Genomic DNA, 17727 nt, shown 5'->3' with positions numbered 1-17727 from the left:
AGCATAATTAATGTGCACATAATTACCTACCAGTTTTAAATTTATAGACCTAACTAAACTTATCTACTAATGCACTTATACGCAGTATACCTAGTCAGTTTATAGTATGAAAGGTAAGTCGGGTATTGAACTCAGGAAAAGGTATTTAACTAATAAAATAACTATTAAAAATTAATGTAAAACAATAACTAAATGGGGGGGGGTATCTGATTTTGCAGGTTCAGATTAACTTAACTATTTAATTAACTAAAAACTAAGCAAACACCTAACTAGACACAGTTGTAATCAAGAGAATGAAGACAATTTTGTTTATCTTTGAATCCCCTTTTTTTCCAATGGTTAGTTTCAAGACATGGATTAATTCCGTTGGTTACTAATACAAATATTATTAACAATCTTGATATCATCTCCTATTGATTTTACCCATTCATGAACTACTACGCAATGATCATACACAAGTGGACATAGAATTGATTATTTAAGATTATTAGGCTATTTAAGATATATCTGAGTTTAATTATTGATGATGAAGACAAATAAATAAACAAAATTATGATCAAATTATGCTCTCTAACACAGTTAAAGTTGTTACCTTTATTACCTATTCTAGGATTTAGCTAATCACTGGCTCAGACAATTTACTGATCTTAAACAACTAGGTAGACAAGTTCATGCAATTAATGTGATAATTCAACTACACATTAATTAAATCTAAGAAACAAAGATTAAAACTTTTAACATGCTAGGTATTGATAAATCAAACACAAGCTAAAACAACTTCATAGATCCATGAAAATTAGAAACTAACACATAGTATTAGGGTTCATCTACACTAAACGAAAGCCTATTGCTTTAGCTCATCATTGTTGAAGATAAACACATAAAAATATAAGAATTTAAATGAGACATGATCAATCAAATTCAAACCAAATGTATTGTGTGAATTCTTGCTACAATCTTTGAAACATATAATTTCCAATCTTCTACACCTTCCAAGGGTTGATTTTCACAAATTTTATGTCCCAAAAGCCATCTCAAAAACCTCAAATCCCCGAAAGTTGATATAATGTCCAATATATAGTTGCCTTAAAATCAGTCCTCTCATCACGACAATAAGGGTGTCATGACGTAAGCTCAATAATTATCCGTATTTGACAAGGAAACTTTCTTTTCTTTGTGCATGAATCTTCTAGGACATGTGTCATCGCGTGAAATCTTAATGCTACGTCACGGGAGTTATTTTTGCATAATTTTTCTCCATTAAGCTCCTAGCTTCAGTTGCAATCCTCCAAGCATCCAGCTTTTGTTGTTTTCAATCCTCTTTCTTAAAAAATGTATTTTTCTGCTTCAAAATGCAATTTAACTTAATAAGTACCAAATATTTTTGCATTTTACCTAAAGATATCTTAAATGTGCTAAAATAATGCCTAAAAATGTATATAAATATGACAATATCAAAATACACCACAGTTGCCTTTTGCTTGCCCTCAAGCAAAACTTGAATTAATATATCACACAGAACCATGCCTATCAATATCACACAAAACAATCTGAACTGAACCCACTAATTACGTTTCACCTTTATGCATGTATTTGTGTCTAAATCCTAATTACTTCTCAAGCCCTAAATACTCACGATGTTCATAAACACTTCCACTTATTTTGAATGACATTCATTTTATGCATCCCTAGAAAATTTTCTTAACCTGAAGGTTATTTTTAATTAAGCTCCCAAGCATACGTATGGGAAAATAACCCAGAAAGAAGAATTATAATAAATAAGTACTTGGTAGGTTGCCTTATTCTTTACTTTCTTCCACATGAATCTTCAATATTGGGAAGTTTTTTAACTTTTCTTTATATTTCTTGGTCTTCATACTTTGTAAGCTTTTATTCACTCAAAGTTTGCAACTTTTGTTTTCTTTTCTATTTTTTCTATTTTTTTCTTTTTTCATAAATGACTTTTTCACTAAAAAGCTAAAAATACTAAAAATAAAAAAAAATGCTTAGCATGGGAACTTAAATTCAACCCTTATAGATTAGAGGTATTAGTCTAAAATGAAATGACTACATAAGCTTTCATGGATATAATTTTGATACACTATGCTAAACATATTATGTCCCTCAAGCTATACACATTTACATTTTTGTCTCACGATTTCACTAGGACTGGGAAACCACTAATACACTATAACATATAGGCCAAACTAAATCTTAGAGTTATCATTGAATCACTCACATAATACTAGCAAACTAGCCCAAGTGTAATAATATCAAAAAATTTAAATGGCTAGATTTATTAGACTATTTTTGCAAGCCTATTTAAATTTTTTAAAATTTCTAGATTTTTTACTTTTATGCTTGAAAATCCTTTTTTTAGCCCTACCCTACACTTAGCTCATATAACGCCCTCATTGTACGCTTAAAACAATTAGAAGAACATATAACACAATAAAAGGGAGAAAAGGAACAAAATCCCATGGGGTAGTACTAACGAGATCAAATCTGATTGTAGTGGGAAAGCTTTACACATATCGAATATTTCTTGGAACTTGACTCCAATTGGTGCTTGTTAATGTGCCGAATATAATATGAACCAAAGACTAGCATCCTCAAAAATTTTGGTGCAAGAAACTTCACAAAGTAATGCATGGTACTTTAGTCACAACGTGGGAAAGCATACGCTATGTCGTAAAGTCAAATGAAAGAACAAAAGATCAGAATTATCCGAAGAATTACGACATGACAATATAGAAGTCATGACGTGAGTATAGATTCTTCAACTCAGAATCACGGTGTAAAGACTCTTCCCGATGAAGAGATGGTCACATCATGATAACTGGGTGGTCACAAAATACAATTCTGGAAAATGCTCTTATGTTGTAAACATAAATTTTAGCTCTTAGCTGCTGAAGATCCATTTTAAGACCTTTATTTTTCTGAAATTTTTATCAACTCTTTTCTTCCTCAGTCGAATGTCATCCCACGCTTATCAAAAACTATGGTCTTCGATTTTTAACTCTAAACTTCTCATGGCTTTTTTTCTCCTTCAATCTTCTCAGCTGTTTTGACTTACTTTGGTACCGCAACAAGAGATCAAGAACTAAAGGAGCACATCATTATTCGGTTAAACAAAAACAAAATTTATAAAAGAAAACATAAAAGTAAAAATTAAAATTAAAATCAAATGCAAAATCACATAAAATGTCGGGTTGCCTCCCGATAAACACTTCTTTTTTATGACGCTGTGAGCCGGACGCCTTCCATTCTACGTTGCATCAGATGCAAGTGTAACCTCCCCGTTCTCCATCATTTTGAGTTTCTTGTTTTTGTAAGCTGCCAACCTTCTCATATATGCATGTATAAAGTTTTCATTCTTCAAAACGTTGTCATTTTCTTCATGCTTGCTTTTGAGATTTACACTAATCCCTACTTCTTTATCATTCGTCTTATCTCCCTCTAGGTGTCTTCTATCAAAATTTAACTTTATGCTCTCTTCATCTCTTCATTGACTTGTCTTCATGACTTGATTTGGAGGTCCCGTAAAAGCAAACACCTCAAAACCAAATGGATTTGAAACTCAAGGTTTTGGATGATTCACTTCTTCTCCCGATTGCTCTTTTTGCATAGGTTCTTCCCATTCTAACTATTCTTCTTCCTTAAATTCTCCAAGTTCAGTATGATCCAGGAACTTTGCATTTTATTGCTTCATAAGATTTTGCTTGGCTCGAGATGGCTAAGGAAGAGATGGTTTGTATTACTTAACACAATAGAAATCGTAATCCTCTTTTAGTGTCCACGATGTGGAAATATGGCTTCCACATTGTGGCTCCTATGCAACATCACAATTCATTTCTTCCATTCCTTTTTCATTGGGTGACTGTTCAAACAGCTTAGGTATTTTTTTAAGGACCTCCATAGGTTCAAATTTTTACTCTTCCTCTATAGATATATCCATGACATGAGAAATTAGGGTTGGCTCGATTTGTCTTGCACACTGAAATCATGTTGATGGAAATTTTGTAACAATCTCTTGTGGCGCTCCCAAGCATCATATAGCGACTCTTCATCCAATTGTTGGAAATTTTGTATATTTCTCTTGAGTTTTGCTAGTTTGGAAGGAGCGGTGAACTGTTGTAGGAATTCAGTATTGAAATATGCCTAAGTTGTGATTGCTCAAAAGGAAAGTGATTTTAACCATTCATTTGCTTCACCCTTGAGTGTGGCCGGTAAAAGTCGTAGCATCATCACATCTTTAGTCAAGTTTAGAGCATTAAAATAATTTAAAATCTCCACCACCTATTCTATGCGCTCGTAGGCGTCCTCTTGGTCCTTTCCAAAAAATGGTATACCCTTTAGCATACTAAGAATGTGTCATGGGAGGTCAAACTTTATTACGTTTTAGATTTTTTGAGGAACAAGACTTGACCTGTTGTCATTCCGCATCCGCCGATTAAATTCTTCAACTATCCTGTTCGTGATTTCCCCCATTTTCCTACTCAAACAAAACTAAAAAAATACGCGTAAAAAGAACGAAAACTAAAAAAACACAGTCTTCATGTCGTGACAGTGAGGCCTTCACGTCATGAATTCTGCTAAAATAGAAAAATAATAGTAAGTAGAAAATTAACTTTTTGTAGTTTTTTACCCCACAAATAGGATCGAGTAAACTAAAGCAATTATATTAAAAACTGAAATAAGTCATTCCTCGGTAACGACGCAAAAACTTGATGTGCACATAATTACCTACCAGTTTTAAATTTATAAACCTAACTGAACTTATCTACTAATGCACTTATATGTAGTGTACCTAGTCAAGTATTGAACTCAGGAAACGGTATTTAGCTAATAAAATAATTACTAAAAACTAATCTAAAACAATAAATAAATATGGTATTATCTGATTTTGCAAGTTCAAATTAACTTAACTACTTAGTTAACTCAAAACTAAGCAAAAAAAAAAAACTAACTACAGACAATTATAACCAAGAGAATGAAGAGACTTCCATTTAGCTTTGAATACTCGTTTTTCCTATCGTTAGATTTAAGACATTGATTAGTTTAGTTGGTTATGCAATGATCATACACAAGTGGACACATAATTCATTATTTAAGATTATTAGGCTATCTAAGATATATCTAACATTAATTACTATTCTCAAGACAAATAACCAAACACAATTCTTATCATATTATGTTCTCTAACACAGTTAAAGTTGTTACCTTTATTGCCTATTCTAGGGTTTGGCTAATCACTAGCTATAGCAATTTAATGATTATAAACAAATAGGTAGACAAGTTCATGCAATTAAAGTGATCATTCAACTACACGTAACTTGAATCTAAGCAAAAAAGATTAAAATTTTTAACATGCTAGGTATTGATAAATCAAACACAAGCTAAACAAACTTCATAGACCCATGAAAAGTAGAAACTAACACATTTTATTACGGTTCATCTACACTATGAAATCCTAATGATTTAGCTCATCATTGCAGAAAATCAATACATAAATATTGGATTAGGTGTCTAACCCATAACTATAATTGGTATATACTTGACCTGAGAGTAGCATGGTCCATTTCGGGTTGCATATCACCAGGACAATTTGATAGGATGGATATTTGAGTAAGAGGTTATTCATGATTTACTGATATATTGTAATTATAATATATTAGTGGAGAAATCATATTATTTAATTAGTATTGATCAAGAATTAATTTGGAATTAATTTAGTGATCAAAAGAGACTAATTAAATTGACCGGGATTGATTAAGTAAATCAATGATACTTATAGTGTGGGCTAATGATCCATGTTGATTATGTTGACTAAATCTTTGTGGAGTCCATGAAGATTTAGTCCAAAGGGCTTATCATATGGATTATTGGATTAAAGGCCCAAGGGAGTGGATTAGCGTTTACAAGTTGAAACTATAGGAATTCCACACTATAAGTGTAACCCCTTAGCTCCAAAATCGGCACCCAAGAGCTCCATCAAGAACCCTAGCCGACATTGTGCCTCATAGCCTCTCTTTCATTATCCTCCACATTTACATGGTGTTTGTGACTTGTTTGAGGCATCATACTTGAGGTGCTAAGCTCTTAAAAGGCCAATAACTACAAGCTACAACTAAGTGGTATTCTTCTAACTAGTTTTTATGTTTTATGTATCAAAATAGCATGCTAGTTATAGGTTTCATGCTTTGGATAATTTTATTGCATGTATAACTAGAGAAAGCTTAGATCCAAAGCATTAGGGTTGTATGTGCACCATAAGGATATTGTACTACATAAATCCCAACAGTGGTATTAGAGCCATTGGTGTTTTCTATTATATTGATGCATTGGTTGATTGTTCAAATCAAAAGAAAATCATTTTTTGGAATATGATAGATGACAACGACGTGGTCATAGTTACCACGGCGTGGTGGACCATCTGTGTGCACATTTTCAAGTTTTTGGCCATTTTTAGATTAGGATCATTACCACAAACTGTTTTAGACTGTTAAAATTCATTGTTCATATAAGGTAATAATTATCCCCATCCAATTAAAAGATAAATTGTCAAATTATAAAATAATTACTAGATTATATGATAAATTAATTATTTTTATTATTTGATTTATCTTGCTACATGAATTATAATTAGGTCAAATTGGTAAAAGATAATATGATTATTTTATTGGTTAAAATTTGATCTAAATGGTTTTGAGAGGTTACAAAACTTGCCATCAAGTTTTGGAACTCAAAAGTTTTTTAAGGAATTACAAAACTTGTCATCAAGTTTGGAAATCAAAAATTTTTCAAGAGTTACAAAACTTGCCCTTAAGTTTTGGAACATAAAAAGTCTCTTTTATGAAACATTAACTCTATTAATTGAAAGGTTTCAAAATGTACAACTCTTGGGTTCATAACTTCAAAATTATTTAAATAGTTTTTTAATTTTCAATTGTCATAACCTTGATGTTTTTTGAATACCTCAATTACACTCTTAAGGATTTTATTAAGTTAATTAAATGTTTAATTAAGAGAGTATTATTAAATCCATAACGATAGGGTTTAAGTTTAATTTAATTAAGAGTATAATTTATTAATAGATTAAACCACAAAGTATTTTAAATATGTAAAATACACCCTTATACTATACAAAATTAAAAGTTTAATATATTATATATGTATAAGTAAAAGGTCAGTTTTATCGTTAGTAGGCCTTATTCACGAAGCTGATCTATAAGGGATGTTTAAGGAAATTGCCTATAAAATGGAGATTGAATAGGTATCCACTCTTACCACCACATTGTTGACTAGTGGAGGGTCGTTAGCCGAACAGGTAGGATAGGATATTAAAACCTAATTAAAAGTATATGAATTATAAAGTAACTAAACCCTTATAAATTCCCAATCTTAATTACTTTGGAAAAATGTGAATTAGATGTTAATCCATGAAATTGCACATTGCACCTTATTGGTCGGTTAGTGGAGCATGTGTCGTTAACTGGCACACTAATGTGGACTAATGAAGGATGGCAATGGGTTTCTCGTAAATTTTCATTGATCAATGGAGTGTGTGTGGTTAACCGGAACATTGATTAAGTGATTAATGACATCGAGAGTACCAAACTAATTTGCATGGTTATTTACACCTTCTTTGTGATCCTCGGTATCACAGTCACAAACTTGCAGGGCATAATCGAGATTAAACATGCCATTGAAAAGTTCAATGAATCTCAAATGATCTAGCAATTTCATTTAAAACCTAATTCATTCAAAATTTTGTTTTCATGGTGGAATTGGTAAATCGTCATTTACCTACCAGCAAATAGTTTGAAACTGGATTACGACATCCCTCTTCTGAATTCTAAATTATTGTGTCTGGTCCAAGCCTTAACATTTCATTTGGGTGTTATATTAAGTACGTAAATCAACTAAACTTGAATTTCTCCCATGTAGATATCTAGTTCTGACAACTATGGTCTTCCCGAATCTTTTGGAAAAAGCTTTCCTCATGAAGATGATGTTCCTAAAAAAATCATACTTCACTTCCTCCAACTCCTCCAATAATTCTCCCTGACCCACATGCTTTTTGACTTGAAAATTTCAAGGTCACTCAACCCCTATCAGCAAGCAAACACGAAGATGGAAAGTCTGTATGTGCTAAGTTAAAGGAATGAGACTATGTTTGCACTTATTTGGAAAGAATGTAGAAATATGTGGAGCAGTTGGAAAAGCTTAATGTGTCGTTTAACCAAGAGTTGTTGATTGACATAGTCCTTAACTCTTTGTCTCCTAGTTATGATTCGTTTATATTGACTTATCATTTGAAAAACACGAAGACTGCTGAATCGAGGATGAAGAAAACTCATGTTCATTCTGCGATAAGTGCTCTTGTCCTGTCCCTAGGTCAAAACACAGGATAGAAGAGGAAACCTTCCTCACAATTGAACTGGAAAGGCAAGGCCCATGCTGAAGCATTTGGCAGCAGTTCAAAGGCAAAGCTCAACTTCGATGTTCATGTGGTGAGCGATCCAAAGGAGTTCACTTGCTTTCATTTTGGCGAGAAAGGGCATTAGACAATAAGTTTCCCAAAGTACATTCAATAGTTGAAAGAGGGGAAGATAAATCCATATGGCTCCTCATCAAGTACATACATTATTCATAGCAATAACACACAAATTTCTCATTCTTGGGTCCTTGATACAAGATGTGGTTTTCATATTTTTTCTAATATGTAGGGTCTAAGATAATGTAAGGAACTGGAGCAAGGGATGTTGAACTTGTTCATGGGCAATAAGCGCTTTTCACCTTGTACCAAGATTGGGACGTGCGGGCTTGTTCTTGATAGTGGTGTTAGGATAGATTTGATTAATTGTTATTATTCATCAGAAATGACAAGAAACATTATTTAATACCATGCATTGTTCATATAAGGTCTTAGATATTCATTTGATAATGATGATGGTTTAATTTTTGTTTATAGAAATTATGTTTTTATATTCAAATCTTTGCCTTGTAATGGTCTATATGAAACTGTGACATGTGTTGATAACTTAGGAAATAGTGTATTTCATATTGATTCCTCTAATGGTGTAGAAAAAGCATGCTTATGGCATTGTCGTCTTGGCCACATTAAAAAGAAACACATCACCCAACTCCAAAAGGATGGAGTGTTACAATCATTTGAAGTAAGGTCAAAAGATAAATGCAAGTTTTGTCTTCTAGACAAGATGAAAAAATCACCTTTTCACTAGAACTTGTGAAAGAGGTGAGGGATTGTTGGACATTATCCATACATCTGCCACAAGGGATGCAAATCGATATTATGTCACTTTTACGGATGATTATAGCATATATGGGTATATCTACTTAATCAAACATAAAGAGGAAGCTTTTGAAAGGTTCTGAGATTAAGTGCGAGTTCAAGAATAAATTGGGTAGGAAGATAAAGATGCTTCGATCAAACAGATGTGGAGGGTATCTTAATATCGAGTTCCATAACTTTATCAAGGAATGTGGACATGTTTCACAATTGACTACTCCCAGAACACCACATCTTAATGGTGTGGCTGAGAGGCGTAATAGAATCCTACTTGATTTGGTTCGTTCCATGATGATTTCAGCTTCTCTTCCAATATCTTTCTGGGGGTATGCCTTAAAAACAGTTACTCATATCCGAAAATGTGTTCCCACCAAGAAGGTTTCCTAAACACTACCCTCACTCACACATATCAAGGTTTGGGGTTGTGAAGCTCTCGTAAGATGAGAGACTCATAACAAGCTTAAGCGTAGAGCCGAGAAGTGTATTTTCAATGGTTACCCACAAAAGTCCGTTGGATACTTGTACTATATGTTGCATTGGGTGTCTAAGCCCATATCTATAATTGTTATGTACTTGACCCGAGAGTAGCATGGTTCATTTCGGGTTGCATATCACCATGACAATTTGATAGGATGGATATTTGAGTAAGAGGTTATTTATGACTTACTAATATATTATAAGTATAATATATTAATGGAGAAATCATATTATTTAATTAGTATTGATCAAGAATTAATTTGGAATTAATTTAGTGATCAAAAGAGACTAATTAAATTGACGGGGACTAATTAAGTAAATCAGTGATACATGTATAGTGTGGGCTAGTGATACATATTGATTAGCAATGGACTAAGTTCATGTAAGACTTCAAGAATAGTTAGTCCAAAGGGCTTATCATATGGATTATTGTATTAAGGCCCAAGGAAGTGGATTAGGGTTTAATTCTTGGAATTCTACACTATATATGTAACCCACTAAGGCCAAAAATCGTGTGAATGTGTTCTTGGAGAAGCATAGTCGATTTTTGGTGTGTCCAAACCTCTCCCTCAATTCCTCCATTTGTCCATGGTGTGTTGTGAACCGTTTGAGGCATCACACTTTGGGTGCTAAGTTCTTAAAGGCCAAAATTCAACAAGCTACAACAAGAGGTAATCTTCTAACTTACTTTTATGATTCATATGCCAAATTGTATGCTAGTTGTAGGCTTCATGGTTTGGAAATTTTATTGCATGTATAACTAGAGAAAACTTACATCCAAAGCATTCAGGGTTGTATGTTCACCATAGGATGTTGTAATACATAAAACCCAATAGTGGTATCAGAGCCATGAGTTGGTTTCTGTTATATTTGATGCTTGCTTAATTGTTCAAAGTTGGAAAAGTCGAAAAACTACACTCTGCAAGGGGGACTCGGCGAGTTCATAGTGAACTCGACGATTCCATTGTCTAACTCGGCGAGTCGAATAACTTGTTTGCAGTTTTTCAGGGTTTTGGCCAGAATTGGATTTGGATTATTACCTTAAACTAGGGGTGTACGCGGTGCGGTTTGGTGCGGTTTAGAGTCAAAACCGCAAACCACACCGCATATGCGGTTTGAATATTTTAGAAACCGCAAACCGCACCACAAATGTTCAAAACCGCGTTATGTGGTGCGTTTTGATGCGGGTGTGCGGTTTGGTTGCGGTTTGATGAGTTGTTCAACATTAAATCTATCAAAAAACCATTAAACTTACCCGGTAAAAAAATTGATTGCTTTTATTTTATAAAAACAAATACAATTTTCAAGTTAAATCGTTTTTAATAAATTGTGATTCAAGCTACTATAGTTTTGTAGGTGTCACTATTATTGCTTTATATTGCCGTTATAGTTGCTATATTCTTGTAAACAGTGGGATCTTGATCTAATATTGATTTAATGTTACGTTATAGATATTTGATTATTGTAAGGAATATATTTAAATACATCGTTTCTAAATTGTGATTTGAAGTTATAACAAAGTATAGAAAAAAAAGTATATATATATATATATATATATATATATATATATATATATATATATATATATATATATATATATATATATATAACATGTGGTGCGGTGTGGTTTGAACCGCGATTTTATAAATACAAACCGCAAACCACACCGCATAGTGCGGCTTGATAAAATGACGAACCACAAACCGCACCATGAAATTCTAAACCGCATTATGCGGTGCGGTTTGGTGCGGTGCGGGCGGTTTGTGCGGTTTTTTGCACACCCCTACCATAAACTATTTTGTATCATAAAATATATTTTTTCTGATATGGTAATGATTATTCCATCTAATTAATAGAAACCTTGTCAAATCTTGAAAATTTTTACTAATTTATTTTATAAGCTAATTGTTTGTAAAATTTGATTTGAAGTTATCTTACTATAAGAGTTGCATTAAGTCAAATTTGTAAAAGATAAAATTATGATTATTTTATTGGTTTTAAAATTTGATCTAAAAGTTTTTAAGAGTTACAAAACTTGCCATCAAGTTTTGGAACTCAAAAGTTTTTTTTATGTTGTCACAAATCTTGTCATCAAGTTTGGAACTCAAAAGGTTTTCAAGAGTTACAAAATTGTCCTCAAGTGTTGGTATTTGAAAAGTCTCAAATTATGAAACATTGATTTCTAAAACTCTTGTAATTGAAAGGTGCAAATCTTCGGTTCATAACTTAAAATTAATTAAATAGTTTTAATTTTGTATTTTATGTTTAGAACCTTAATGTCTTTTGAATAGTTCAAGTTACCTCTTATGGATTGTATTAAATTAATTAAAGTGTTTAATTAGAGCAGAAGATTAATTAATCCATAATAATAACATGGTTTAAGTTTAATTAAATTAAGAGTAAAATTTATTAATAGAATTAAAGCACCAAGTATTTTAAAATTTTAAAATACATCCTTATACTATATAAAATTATAAGTTTAATAATTATATATATATATATATATATATATATATATATATATATATATATATATATATATATATATGTATAAGACAAGTTAGTCTTACCGTTAGTAGGCCTCATTCATGAAGTCGGTCTATAAGTGGGGTATAAGGATACTGCCTATAACATGGTGACTTAATGGGTGTTCACTCCCGTCCACCGCTTCCTTGACTGGTGGAGGGTCGTTAGCCGAACGGGTAGGATAGGACATTAATTCTCATTAAAAGTATAATGAAAATTATAATGTAACTAAATTTTATATAAAATTCTCAATCTTAGTTACTTTAGGAAAAATGTGAAAACGATGCTATTCCATGAAATTACACTTTGCACCTTGCCAAGTCATTAATGGAGCATGTGTGGTTAACCGGCACATTAACTTGGACTAACAAGGGTGTCAAAGGGTAGCTTGATGTTTGTCATAGATCAATAGAGTGTGTGTGGTTAACCGACACATTGATTAGGTGATAAATGTCATCGAGAGTACCAAGTGTATTTTCATGGTTATTCACACCTTTTTTGTGATCCTCGGTATCCCAGACACAAACTTGAAGGGCATAATTGAGATTAAACATGCCATTGAAAAGTTCAGTGAATCTCAAAGAATCTAGGAATTTCAATTCATTTAAAACATAATGGTCAATTTCATTTTTCGTGGTGGAATTGGTAAATCTTCATTTACCTACCTTCAAATATTTTACAATTGGATTACGACATCCCTCTTCCAAATTGTAGAATATTGTGTTGGGTCCTAGCCTTAATATTTCATTTGGGTGTTATATTAAGGACTTAAATCAACTTAAATTGAATTTCTCCCTTGTAGATGCCTAGTTCAGACAACTATGGTCTTCCCAAATCTTATGGAAAAAGCTTTCCTCATGAAGATGATGTACCCAGAAATCATACTTCACTTCCTCCACCTCCTCCAATAATTCTTCCTGACCTACAATTTCAAAGACTTGAAAAGTTCAAGGTCACTCAAACCCTATTGGCAAGCAAATACCAAGATGGAAGGTCTATTTTTGCACATGTATTGGAGATGAAGTCACACATTGACAGGTTGGGAATGTTAGGAGTCATTGTGTCGATGTTGTTCGTTGTTGACTTGGTTCTTCAGTCACTTCCCGAGTCGTATAGTCAGTTTGTTAAAGATTACTATATAGCAGACCGCATTGTGGCCCTTATTGATCTTACCTATTTGCTAATTGTTGATGAATCAGAAATAATTTGGTGCACTGGTCAAGCAAATTTTATTGGAAGATCTACCTCCCAAACTTCCATGGACAATGACAATGGAAACATTGGAAGTCCAGAAAGTCTTGTCTTCCCAATGGAAAGGGATCAGCCATGGTCAAACCATTTAACCTAATGGTAAAGAGAAAGGCTAAGTATGAGATTGTCCTGTGTACCATTCCAAAATAATTTGTTTGTTTCTACTGCCAAGAGAAAGGGCATTGGTTGTGAAGCTGTCGTATCTACCTGAAGGACAACAAGGATGGTAAAGTCAAAATGTTTGACTCTGCTTTAGGTAAGTCCACTATATAACTCTATTAAGTTCCTATTTGGAGATTCTTAATACATGATGTAATGTAATTACATTTTGATGTTTTGTACGATTGAAGAAGAGAAATGAAGCTTAAAGGAAGCGTAAGCTGAATTTGATCGCCAAGAGAGGGATTTTGATCGCCTGATCCAATGATCAGATTTTTGAGCTGCTGCTTAAGAGTTATGATAGATTGCTTAGAAATATGTAGTAACATAGTTTTCATTTGTAATTGCATTGTAAGGAAAAGTTTTTCCGCATTTTATAAATAAATAAAATTTTGATTTTAGCTTATCTTATATCTCCTTGCAATGACATTTGTGAAAATTGGTGTTTGTATGTTTCTATTGTTAGCAATGTTGAAATGGATTTGATTCTTTCGTTTGTGGTTGTGTCTAAATTTACAAAATAAGGAAAGATGCTCATCATCCAAGTTTCAATTAGATAGAAACTTGGAATTATGTTATTTGTATTGTGTGATGAATGAGAACCTTCATTTTTGGGAAATTAAGACTAATTCCTTGTTCACATGTACATGTGAGTCAAGTGAAGGACTAGGGGATCGGGTACACTTGGTTGTGTACTGGTCAGGTTCAATACAAAGAACGGTAAGACTATTCTTCATGATTTACTAAAAGTTTAGTAAATATGCTTATGCTTACAAATTTAAGTAATTCTGAATAATTGAAAAAGTTTCAATGTATAGCAGGATGAATAAGAAGAATGAATTAGGCAGAAAGATAAAATTTTCTCCAATCTGAAAGGAAAGGAGAGTACTTTAGTAGCATGTTTTATCATCATCTTAATGATTATGAAAAACATATCACAATTAATCCTCTAAGGACACCTTAGTACATTTGTATGGCTAATAAGAGGAATTAGGACTTGTTGAAATGGTTAAATCAATTAAGGTGAATCATACTTCGTTACAAAATCAAGTCTTAGAGTTATTCTCTAAGATTATGACTTGAGTGACATGTCTTAGGTAGGTTTATACAACATCATGAAATATGGAATAGAAATGTTTTCTAACTCTTGCATATTTCAAATTGGTAGTTGTGATGTTTTGGCTAAAACATAGACCAACTAAGACAATTATATGAAGTGTCATTCTAGATAAGAATCTGCACTAACTCTTGAATATTTGTTTTTCAAGGAATAGTTCTTGACTGAGAATCTTATATGTCAAGAGGTCAGTGGGAGTCTTAAAGATCTTGAAAAGCTTCAAGAACTAATCAAGAATAAAACCTATTGTTTATCGATAGCACAAGACTTGAGGTTCGTTACCTATCGTGTTGATGTATTCTTGTTTCTGTGCCCATTCCAATTAAAGTTGACTATGCATGTGAATTCTATGAGTTCCCAATTGTTTGCATAGGGCAGAGTAGCTTGAGCAGTGAAAGATCATTGATCAGTAAGGGTGATCTGCTGAACAACTTGAAAGACATGGTAGGCCCTTGTGCTGCCAAGTGGCAAGAAATTAAGATTGAACAAGTTCAGTCCATATGAGTTTGAATTTGTCATAGATCTTGTCTTATGATAATGGTTGGAAATGATAGATTCACATGGATTGGAACACATACACCATAAAATCTAAGTGTCATAGGGTTTCTCTCCAGTTCATGAAAATTATTGTGAGGAAACTCTTTCACTAAATAGATTTAAGGAGATAGAAGTTGTGTTAATTGCATTGTCAAATTTGATTATGATTATGACATCCTTCTTAATAGTTCGAATTGTGATAAGTGGCAAATAGTTGGAACATTCAGAACTTATTGTTGTAAGTTCTGAAATAGTTTAGACACTCATATGGCCTTTCTAATAAAAGGTGTATGAGCTTAGATAAAGACTTATCGAAGCAACTCGTATAAGAAATCTGAACTTTGGTAAGAAAATCAATAAAGTATTGATTTCTAGAAGTCCAACTGATTTTGGATACATGTCAAAGAAAGTGAGAGCATAAATGTTATGCTAGTAAAAAATAATTGTTATGCTAGTGGGAGCATAATTATTATGTGAAGTGTTGTAAGTTAGCAATACTACTTATAGGAAACAAAGGTTACAAATTTGCAAAGTTGCAAAATTTGAAAAGTTGTTTCGCTATAGTAAAGGAGAGGATACTTATACTTTATTTCAAATCTAAAAGTTTAGATTGAATTATTAATCAAACTTAGTCAAGGATATATATGAATACCATGTTAAAATATTTCAACATTGGAAATTCTATTTATGAAAATATTATAGCAAAAGACTAGTCAAGTATCATGTCTTTATGTAAGCCATTCTGAATCATGTCCTATATGCTTCGGATATAGGATTGATTGCATATATTGTAATATTCATGTGTTCTAATTTTCTAAATGCCTAAGGCATTAAGAGGGAAAAAGGACTGGAACCGGATATGACTAAATTGGTTAAACAACTTTCAAGGAAAATCTAAGGTTCGCTAATGATTGGTTTCTTAAGGACAGTTGGAAGTATAGTAATGAATGGACAATATTGACATTATTATAAATAGACATGATTCTATTTATAATGAGTTGTCATATGGCATATATGGAAATGTTTCCATAATGGGAGTTGGATATTAAGAATCTATTTATGCAAGAAGGATGTTCAAAGGAATGAACTTTGAATTTTATACTTTGCTTCATTGGAATTATTTTGTTATCAATATCCAAAGGAATACTTTGTAATATCGTTGGCAAAGTCTTTGTGACTTTTGTACCTCGAAATTACAAAAGGATCATTGCATGATAGTGGTAAGACTTAGGTGTTCATACACTAAGGATTTGGAATTGTGAAATGAGCATCATTAAAGTGTTTTCAACTGATCTATTTCACAAAGTAAGGACCATAGGTAAACATAGTGTGCATGCTTGGAGCATGGGGTAACTATTATTTTAATTCAAGTATTAAGTTGATTAATAGAAACATTATACAATGAATAATGTGTAATCAATATGTTGATTAAATAAAAGGTGTTTATTTATATTCAAAAGTTTTGAGAGAATATTGGATTCGATTTTTCTTGTGTTTCACTTTGCGTGTTATGACTTCCCGAATAATAAGATTATTCAAACTATCCACAGTCGATCATACTTTGGAAGTAGGTATTGAGGCAAGACTATCATGAATTTGAATCTAGACTGTCTAGGTGTTTTAGATATAACACAAGTTTGTTGCAGTTCATGAGTACTCCTGTAATAAGATTTGAGTATTGGATTAAACCCACACTCATCTTAATCACTTCATGGATTTTATCACTTGTGATTGGTGAGACGATAATATCTTATATTCTTGAAACGGAGACATATAGTTTCACTTTACAAATCGGTTGCACATTGATGATATGTAAACGCACCAGTAACTTGGTGTTATAAAACATATTATTGTGTATGATTTGATGAGTAAATAGAGCAAGCATGTGAGTCGAAGTTTATCCATTGCTTTTACCCTTAGAGGGATAAAAATGATATATGTGGGCCCCTCGATGATTGATTGATGACAACCCAAAAGCGCTTGGCCAAGCTAGGACTGATTTGATTTGCTCAATTAGTGAGTCATCATAAATTGGAAATCGGGAAATAACACATGGACAGAGAGAATGATTATAATCCATGTCTCATGTCCATATACTATCTAGAATGAATGAATATATATGATCCATCATCTAATGGACGCGTCACTGACTAGGTCAGAGTTCGACAGCAACTTTTAAGAGCTATGATCGCTAGTCGGGTTTTGGAGTCGTACTTGCAATAATATCTATCAGACTTATCCATGTGGGAGACTGTTGGATTACGTGTCTAAGCCCATACCTAAGATTAGTATGGTTCATTTCGGGCTGCATATCACAAGGACAATTTGATAGGATGGATATTTG

At 32.6% G+C, this 17727-nt stretch overlaps 1 non-coding gene across 1 annotated transcript; it reads left to right on the top strand.

The window, feature by feature from the left end:
* The first annotated feature begins 4000 nt into the window (after positions 1-4000).
* On the top strand, positions 4001-4107 carry LOC145103646 (small nucleolar RNA R71). Its single transcript, XR_013706725.1, has one exon. It is a non-coding gene; the product is annotated as a small nucleolar RNA R71 (small nucleolar RNA).
* Positions 4108-17727: the final 13620 nt, after the last annotated feature.

Source organism: Lactuca serriola, chromosome 4 (genome assembly GCF_051521515.1).
Source record: "Lactuca serriola cultivar US96UC23 chromosome 4, Lser_US96UC23_V15, whole genome shotgun sequence".
Taxonomy (NCBI): domain Eukaryota; kingdom Viridiplantae; phylum Streptophyta; class Magnoliopsida; order Asterales; family Asteraceae; genus Lactuca; species Lactuca serriola.
Note: the sequence above shows the minus strand (reverse complement) of the source record. Positions and strands in the feature narration are given on the sequence as shown.